The following is a 9,462-nucleotide window of genomic DNA, read 5'->3' as shown; positions in this document are numbered from 1 at the left end:
ACACACACACACACACACTCTTCTAGCCTTAAATGGACAAATTTGGGTTGTTTTTTTTTCTCTTCACAAAACAAAATAATATTAAACGTGAGAATTATTTTTCTTTTACTAACTTTCCTCTAGGAAGATTTGCATTCCCTATTTCCTATGTGCAAAGCTCTAAGCAACACTAATTTGTTTAAAACCGTAAACATTGTAAATATTGATGTGATTTTGCTGTGTTGAAGACTGTATTTACTTTCAAATCAAGAAGGGAAAGTAAAGCAACTGGAGACAGTTCTGGATGGGATACGAGAGTAAACTGAGAAAATGGCCAAAGTAACCAAATACACTTTGCTCTTCCTTCACTGTTGGGTGATTGTGCTATGTACAGTGGGAAGCCTGCAGTCACAATATTTGAACAAATAAGTGATGAAAATTGTCAAATTAATACAACCATTCCATAACTAAGTATGATTATACTGGACTTACTAAAACATTTCTTTTCCTGATAGTAATAAATTTGAAATATTTGTTAACTTTTTATTGCTCTTTAGTAAAGCGTACTAGTTTTTGTTCCAGTGCATCATGTATTTGAAGGCTGTTTTAAAAGAAATAATTTTTTTTTATTTTTAAATGTCTTTTTTATTATTATTCATTTCAATGAAAATTTACAAACTTTGGATTTCCATTGTTGCACTTTTCTCCCCTCCCAACTCTCCCCTCCCCCACAGGAAAAGTAAAAGAAAAATTCTTTCATTGTTTTACAATCCCTCCCCCAGGTCCACTCCACTATGCAGCCTTCGCTGTGGACTCCTGTCATGACAAAAATACCTAATCACATATCCCTTTTAAACAGTTTCCTCCCTCATCTGTTTCAATGCGGTATACATTATTGAATCCCTCTTTCTCAGTCTCCCCCAACCCCGATGTCACTCCTGTTTTACAACAGTGCCACCATGCAGTATTTGTCCTTTTGTGACTGAGATACTTCACTCAGCATAATGTCCTCCATTTTGAATAATATTGTATGAGTTCCTTCTTTTTCAGTGCAGTGTAGTATTCCATTGTGTGACTATACCACAGCTTTTCGTTTGTTGATGGGCACTTAGGTTGTTTCCAACACCTTGCTATTGTGAACAAAGCCGCAATAAGCATGGGTGTGCATATATCTGCTTGGATGTCAGTTATGGTCTCTTTAGGGTGTATTCCCAGTAGTGGAATTGCTGGGTCAAATGGTATCTCTATTTGCAAGTTGATGAGAAAGCGCCACACTGCCTTCCACAGTGATTGCACCATTGTACACTCCCACCAACAGTGAATAAGGGTTCCAGTTTCTCCATAACCTCACCAGCATTTGTTAGTTGCTGTTCTGTTAAATTTTGCTATTCTGACTGGGGTGAGATGATTATCTCATAGTTGTTTTGATTTGCATCTCTCTTAGAGCTAGGGATTTTGAACATTTCTTGATGTGCTTCTTAGCCATCTGAATGTCTTCTTCAGTGAAGTGTCTGTTCATATCCTGTGCCTATTTTTCGATTGGATTATTTACCTCTATCTTGTGGTGAGAAATAATTATTTTCATCAAGGAATTTATAAATACTCTTCACAAAGATGATCCATACTGCAGAAAGAATTCCAACACTGGAAAGTTAGAAAATTTTAAAATCAACTATAAACCAAGAATCAGAATTCTTAGCTGCTATTAACTTTATATCTGTATATAAAAGCGCATGGGGACCACTTTGGTGTACATTTTTACTTACAAATTCATGTATTCGCATATATGCATATATATTTGTAATCTATATTAGGGCTGTTGTACATAGAGTCGCTATGAGTTGCAAACGACTCGACGGCACATAACAACAACAACATGTTTCTATATAGAAGGCAGATATAGAGATGTCCAGAATAGCAGATATTGAAGACAGAGCAAAATGTCTAAAAACAAACCATGTGTATCTGATTATGTGAGAACACATTAAGTAATAATATAGCATGAAAGATGAGAATAATTATTTCTCTTTTCAGTATACTCCAACTTACTATTAGATATGCATTTATTTCAAGACAGTTTATGAGTTGGAAAGTTAACGTCTCCATTTAGTGAAAGCACATTACTGTTAACTTCTAATCAATGTCCTGAGTGACTGTGTATTGAACTAAAATAATGAAACATCTTTGAAATATACCAGAAATAGCATTGCTTGTACAAAAGCAAACTTGCAGAACTTTCTAACTTAGTCTCCCTTCCTAGTGTCTCTATCACTATCCTGAGAGCCTTCTGTCAAGTCTCTGATCTCTTAGAAGTTATTCAGCCCAGGACTTTAAGCAGCCTTGAAAGAGGAAACCCCCGGGTTCAAACTTGTAGTTACTTCTGTTGTATTATGTGCCACGGAGCTGAAACTGACCCCTGTCTTAACCCTGCAATGGGTCTTCAGAGGCAATAAATCACACGGAAGGAGATTGTCCAGCCTTCTCCCACATAACAGCTTGGATTTGATCCACATACCTTTAGGATTACAGCACAGCTTCTTACCACTAGGCCACCAGAGCTCCCTCAAGTTACTTCTTGTTGTGTGCTATCTAGTTGGAACTAACCCATAGCAGACACTCCAGTTTGTTTTCAGAAACAGTCAGTCACATCGGAGGAGATAGTCTAGTTACCTCTGTTGTTATGTGCCATCAAGTCGCTTGCGACTCATAGCGACCCTATGTACAATGGCCCTAAACCCTGCTCTGTCCTGTGCCAATCTCACTGTCTCTGACAAACCCATCCCAATTACCCCAGTCACTGAATCAATTCACCTCCTAGAGGGTCTTCTCCTCCTGTGCTGTCCCTCCACCCTCCCAAGCAAGATGTCCCTCTCCAAGGACTGGTCCCTCCTTGCAACATGTCCATAGTATGTCAGATGAAGCCTCAGAATCCTTGCCTGCAAGGAGCAGCCTGGTTTAACCCTCTTGAGGATGAACCTGTTTGTTTTCTTAGAAGTCCATGGTACATTCAATACTCTTCTCCAGCACCACAGCTCAAAGGCATCAATTCTCCTTCTATGTAAATCAAAGCTCCAACTACACCTATCCCCACTCCATCTTTTAGTATCCTGGAAAGTTTGTTATCCTTTGTTTCATTATTGCCATTTTCTCAATGAGAATAATTTTTAATTTGTGTTTCCTTTTTACATATCCAAATATCTTAAGGAGAAATAAAATATTCCTGGCCAATCACAAATAAGTGTAAATTAAGAAAGTAAAATGGATTCCTTTCCTCCCAACAAATTTAGAGTTTATCCTTGCCTACTAGACATCAAGGGAGCTCTGGTGGCCAAGTGGTAAAGAGATGGCTGTGATCCCAAAACCAGGTGATTCAAATCCACCAGCTTCTCTTCAGGAGAAAAATGGGCAATTTCGTGTGAGATTAAACTGCCTCTGAAAACCCATTGGAGAAAGGGTCAGCTATGAGTGGTTTCCAACTCAACAGTGCACCACAATAACTAGGCATCCAGCATGGTTCTGGGCTCTAGGAATATAGCTAGAGAGAGAGAGAGAAAAAAAAAAAAAGACAAACCTACTGGATAGGTAGTTTAGATTCAGAGATAAAAGAAAATGGCAATTTGGGAGCCTGGGTACAGGGAGCAATCAAAAGTCTTAGGGACCTGAGAGTAGATATTAGCAGGCTAGCACCTGTGGAAAAACAAAACAGCTGCCCCTGGCCCTGTAATCCCTGGGTGACTGACTGCCAGGCTGCTGATTCAGAGGCACCTCAGAGGAAGGTAAGTTCTTGTGGCCTGTTTACTTCCAAAAGACCATAGCCATCAAGAGCCCACTGGTACCCACATCTGTTCTGACACGTGTGGATTCACCATGAGTTTCCTAACAGAAGAAAGTTGATGAAAGTAAGCTTTGTGGGGGAAACAACCACTTCTAACCATTCAGACAAGACAAATTTTTGTCTCTGGGAATATTAACCTATGTTTTGGTGGAGAGCGGAGAGAGCAGAAATAATTTGCACATTCAAAATCATTGACAAATACCAAACTTTCAGAGTACCTCCTTTCTCGGGTCTTCAAAAAGATCACAAAATCGTGCACTAAATACACCCATTTCAGTGTTGAGGAAACACTTCCTTGCGTTTTTCAGGACTCATCTTTTGAAATTGTGTCCAGAACCAATTTTCAAACCTCAGAAAATAACTCGTAAGAACCATAGTTGACTTTTTAACTAAAAACTGGGTTGTGCTTCAGAATCATTTATTAAATTTGCTTCCAGATGATGCTGGCAAACTCCTGCCTTTAAATGATGAAAATGTATAGCCATCGAAGATATGTAGAAAAATATATGTCCATGCACATGCACACTCACACACAGAGAAGTTGGATTTGGTTTAGATGGGGAAGTAAAGCAAAATTAAAAATTTACCTTTCAGAGTTCATGTATGAGTGAATTAGGATCATAGTTTAATTTTTAACATGAGTCATAATTCTACTGTAAGTGGAGATAAGTGGATTTTTTTAGTCTCATTGTTAATGAGCATGCATATTAGTGAATAATTCAAGTTTAGCCATTACATAGATTAACATGTTCATAATTAAATTAACATTTACCTGGTTACTAGATATTTTAGAAAATGTTATATTAATGTTTTTTAAAATCTAGAGAAGTGAGTTGAATAAACCATGGACTGCCAGAAGAACAAACAGGTTCATCCTAGAGAGGGTGAAGCCAGGCCGCTCCTTGGAGGCAAGGATTCTGAGGATCTGACATGCTTTGGGTATGTTGCAAGTAAAGACCAGTCTTTGGAAAGGGACATCATTCTTGAAAGGGTAGAAGGATGAAGAAAGAGAGAGAGACCAGAAATGAGATGGATTGATTCAGTGACTGGAGTAACGAGGGTAGGTGTGTCAGAAACAGTAAAAGTGACACAGGATAGAGCAGGTGTCAGGGCTGTTGTAGGTTCATTATGAGTCGCAAGTGACTTGATGGCATGTAACAACAACAACAAGATGAAGAATATGCAGATAGTCTTTATTTTACAGGACCTTTCTGTGTATCTTGAGCTGATCTGAAATTTCCTTAAATAGGTGAAATGTGCCAAGTACAGATATATAGATAAATATAGATGTTTAGAAGTCTATAAACTATGAAGAAAGAACTAAAATAAAAATCAAACTTTAGAACTGTATGACCTCCCACTGTGATTTTTTCCCCCTCATAAGGAAACTAGGTATTTTATCACAGTTGGAGTTGGTATGTTTGTTAGAGAATTGGTCACATTCTTTTATATGAAAATATTCCGTTGTTGTGGTTGTAGATCTTAGAGTTGGAATCAACATAACTAATCTTCTGGCAGGTTTTCAGAGGCAGTTAATCACACAGGAGGAGATTGTTCATCTTTTTCCTGTGGAGCAGCTGGTGGCCTCGACCCATGAGCCTCTGAGATTGCAGCACAGCTTCTTGCCACTAGACCACCAAATTATAGTTTCCCAGTAATATTACCTTTACCTCATTCACTCATTCACCTATTGCCGCCATGTTGGAACTTAACCAGGAGCTTCCCCTGGGGTCTCTGAGGTTCAGACTCACCCAGAAATCCACTGCCCATCTCTCTTCCGTGGTGCCACTGATGGATTTGAACAAGCAGAGAGTCTAAGCCTTTAGGTTATCAACATAGCTCTCTACACACTATATCACCAGAGCTCACCTTTGCCTCATTAGTTACCCTATTTTAAACTTAGTTGGTATTTACTTTAATATTGAGTTGAATTGTTGCATGTTGAATTGGCAGATACTGCATTGAATATATTTCTACAACAATATTTTTTCTTTGTGGTGCTTTTCTTTTTTTGCTTGAGATGTGAACAGTGTGAACGTGGGTTTGAAAAATGTTTCACTGAAACATTTCAGTAAATTACAACACAGAGAGGCTGGTGGGCACTGAAAGAGAGGGTGTAGCCAACCCAGAGTAGCTTCCCCTGAGGGCCTCTTGGTCCAAGCCCACAACTCAAAGGTGCTCTGGGCAAGGTGGAGTGGAACCATGCAATGCAGGTAAGGACAAAAAGGACCAGTCACAAGGGGGGTTTGGTGATGAGCGTGAGTTTACTGGCTTCTGGACTCACACTTTCTGTTGTTGTGTGATGGTGATCAGCCCATTGGTTGAAGACTCATGAGAGGTCACTGGGTTGGTGCCCTCAAGTTCAGGTTCATTTTTCTTACCCAGCTACTTGCCCAGCTCACTCTCCACTGGTCAAAGCTTTTGATGTTCCTGAATAAAGATCTTATGCTTATACATGGCAATCAAGGCTCTATGAATAAATGCATAAGCTTAGTGAACAGAATGGAATTGGTTGGATGATTTCCTTCAAAGACCTTCTGCAGCAGCAGTTTTCCAACTTCTCCAGACTCTGGTCATCTGGAGCTCCTTCTGAGCCTCGTCTTTTGTTCTTCCCCTTCATCAAGGCCTCAGTCTGTGCTAAGAAGTTGGCCAGAGGATCTTGTGATGTAACCCATTTAATTTAGGGTGCTGGATCTGGACCAGGATGAGGAAGTCAGAAGGTATCATCCTGGTCCTTGGTGGATAAGCTGGTAGAAGGCATGCTGGCCATTGGTTCCTGGCTCATGATGGGGCCCATCTGGTGTTCCACATAGGCGCCGAACTTGGTAATATACTTCCCATTTGATTCCATATTAGCTGACTGAAAGTAGGCAGCAATTTGGTGAAGGTACTGGTCATAGGGCAGCATAACCTGAGTCTCACACAGATGCAGTTGATGTACCAGATCCGCAACAGAGCCAGCAGGACAGGGGCATTGTTCTCCAGGGATGCAATGCGGAAGTGCCGGTCTACTCAGTGTGAACCCTGACAGCAGCTACTCAAAATTGTGAAAGCCTATGTTCAGGCAATGGAGAGTCTGGTGGCTGACCACAGCGAGTACCATCCTTCTACCCAATTCCAGAACTCAAACATGTTTTGAGGGTCAATTCCAAACTCCTTCACTTTTTATTTTGGTTGTGTTGGCAGACAGGGCAAAAAGTGCTTCACTACTGCAGAAGGGTCCTTTGCTGACATGAGGAATCACTCCTTCACTGTCTTTGCATTAGAGATGGTCTCCTGGGTCATAAAGGTCTTGGAAGCAATGATGAACAGAGAGGACTCAGGACTCAGCGAGTCCAGGGTTTTAGCAATGTGGGTTCCATCAATATTGGAGACAAACCAGACTCAGGGACTATCTGCAGAGTACGAGTTGAGGGCTTCAGTCACCATGAGGGGTCTCATGTCAGAGCCCCAATTTGTATATTGATCACATCCATAATGGGCTTGCCTGTGTTCACCTTCCAGTCACCCCTTCAGACACACCAGCAGAAAGACTTCATCTTATCCAGCATCCTGTTGACTTTGGGTGCCACATCCTCTTTGTCCTCCATGATGGGCATGTTCCTCCACTTCTGCAGGGCCATGTACAGCACTGCTCAGTCCTCAGTGAAGTTGAGCCAGCCTCCATGCCCCTGGACCTGGCCAGGTCCACCAGCATCTGCATCACATCCTCTGTTAGCAGGTTGTTGGAGTAATCCAGCAGAATCTGCCCATGGTTGGTGTTGAGGGTCAAGCTGAAGCTTTGAAGCACTCCTGGTCCTAGTCAAAGAGGGAGTGCAGCTTGGGCTCAGTGCCCTGTTTGCAGGGCCACTGCTGCAGCTTTAGGAACCACAAGTTGTGGGTGATCAGCCACCACAGGATTGGCTGGGTGCATGGACTGAGATCTGCCAAAAGGAGGAGGAGGAGGAGGACACAGTGGGCAGCACAGTCAACATTATCTTTTAAGTTATTTTGTTAATCTTGGGAGGAAGAGGAACAATCTCCCCCAGTGCAAATTACAGCCCCTGAAAACCCACGAGGGTCAAGGTCAGTTAGGAGTTGGTTCTGACTCAATTTATGTAATAACAACAATGAGTTTCTCTTATTTCAGGTTCAAGTGTACTTGATTTGAAAGCATTCATTTTTATGTATAAAGACTTAGTTCTTATTAGGTTGTTTTGTGTGTTGTTTGATTTGGAGGTTTTTCTCAGGTTTCTCATAGAGAGCATGTTGTGTTGTTATTATGTGTCATTGAGTTGCCTCTGACTCACAGGGACCCTATGTATATTACCTCTGAATCCTGCCCTATCCTGGACCAATCTCATCATCTCCAACAGATTTAATATCATTTCTCCAGTCACTGACATCCATCCATCTCATCCTAGATCTTTCTCTCCTGTGCTGTCTCTCCACTCTTCCAAGTAGGATATCCTGCTCCATATTCCTCCTGGCCATGTGCCCAAAGTATGTGAGACAGAGCTTCAAAATGCTAGCCTCCTAGGGGAGCTCTGGTGGCCTAGTGGCAAGGAGCTGCAATTACAATCCCAGAGGTGTACGGTTCAAATCCACCAGATGCTCTGCCGGGGAAGGAGGGGCAATCTCCTCCTGTACCAGTCAGATCTGATTTGACGGTACACTCACACACACAAAAAAAATGAACTAAAAAAAACCCAAACACAAAATGCTATCCTCCAGTGAGTAGCCTGGTTTCATCCTCTCTAGGACAGACCTGTTTGTTCTGGCAGTCCATGCTGTGTTCAACACTCTTCTCCAGCACCACAGCTCAAAGGCATCTATCCTTCTTCTATCATCCTTAGTCATTGCCCAGCTCTTGGATACATAGCAAGTAATTGCAAAGATCATGGCCTGGATCAGGCACACCTTGGTCTCCAGACTGATAATTGCTCACCAGTACTCTAGAGAGGTCCCTGACAGCAGACTTTCCCAATGTAATTAGTTTTGTTTGTTTGGTTTTTTTTTTAAATTTCTTTTATTTCCTGACTGCTGGTGCCAAGAGTGTTGATTGTGTAGCCAAGCAAGTTGAAGTTACTAACAATCTCAATCTCTTTACCATCTATCATGAAGATGCCAATTGGCCAAGTGATGAGAATCTTTGTTTTCTTGATGTAGGACTTCAATCTATATTGAAGACTACAGTTCTTGACCTTCTGCAGCAAATGTCTCATGTTTTGTTTGGAAGAGTCTTCTCTCAAATTATTCTCAAGGTTGCTGTTGTTGTTATGTTGTTATGTGCCATCGAGTCGCTTGCGACTCATAGCGACCCTATGTACAACAGCTCTAAACTCTGCTCTGTCCTGTGCCAATCTCGTTGTCTCCGACACACTCATCCTGATTGCCCCAGTCACTGAATCAATCCATCTCCCAGAGGGCCTCCCCCCCTGCGTCTGCCCTCCACCCTCCCAAGCATGATGTCCCTCTCCAAAGACCGGTCCTTCCTCACAACATGACCAAAGTATGTCAGGCGAAGCCTCAGAATCCTTGCCTCCAAGGAGCAGCCTGGTTTAACCCTCTCCAGGATGAATCTGTTTGTTCTCTTAGCAGTCCATGGCACCTTCAGCACTCTTCTCCAATACCAAAGCTCAAAAGCATCAATTCTCCTTCTATCCTCC

General features: G+C 41.7%; 1 pseudogene; it reads right to left on the bottom strand.

Annotated features, from left to right (window-relative positions):
* Positions 1 to 6,094: 6,094 nt before the first annotated feature.
* The window catches only part of LOC102849607, a 52,403-nt pseudogene continuing 49,035 nt past the window's right edge, over positions 6,095 to 9,462 (bottom strand).

Source organism: Elephantulus edwardii, unplaced genomic scaffold (genome assembly GCF_000299155.1).
Source record: "Elephantulus edwardii isolate Elephantulus edwardi_28Jun2011 unplaced genomic scaffold, EleEdw1.0 scaffold00372, whole genome shotgun sequence".
Classification (NCBI taxonomy): domain Eukaryota; kingdom Metazoa; phylum Chordata; class Mammalia; order Macroscelidea; family Macroscelididae; genus Elephantulus; species Elephantulus edwardii.
This window is presented reverse-complemented; position numbering and strand designations above follow the sequence as displayed.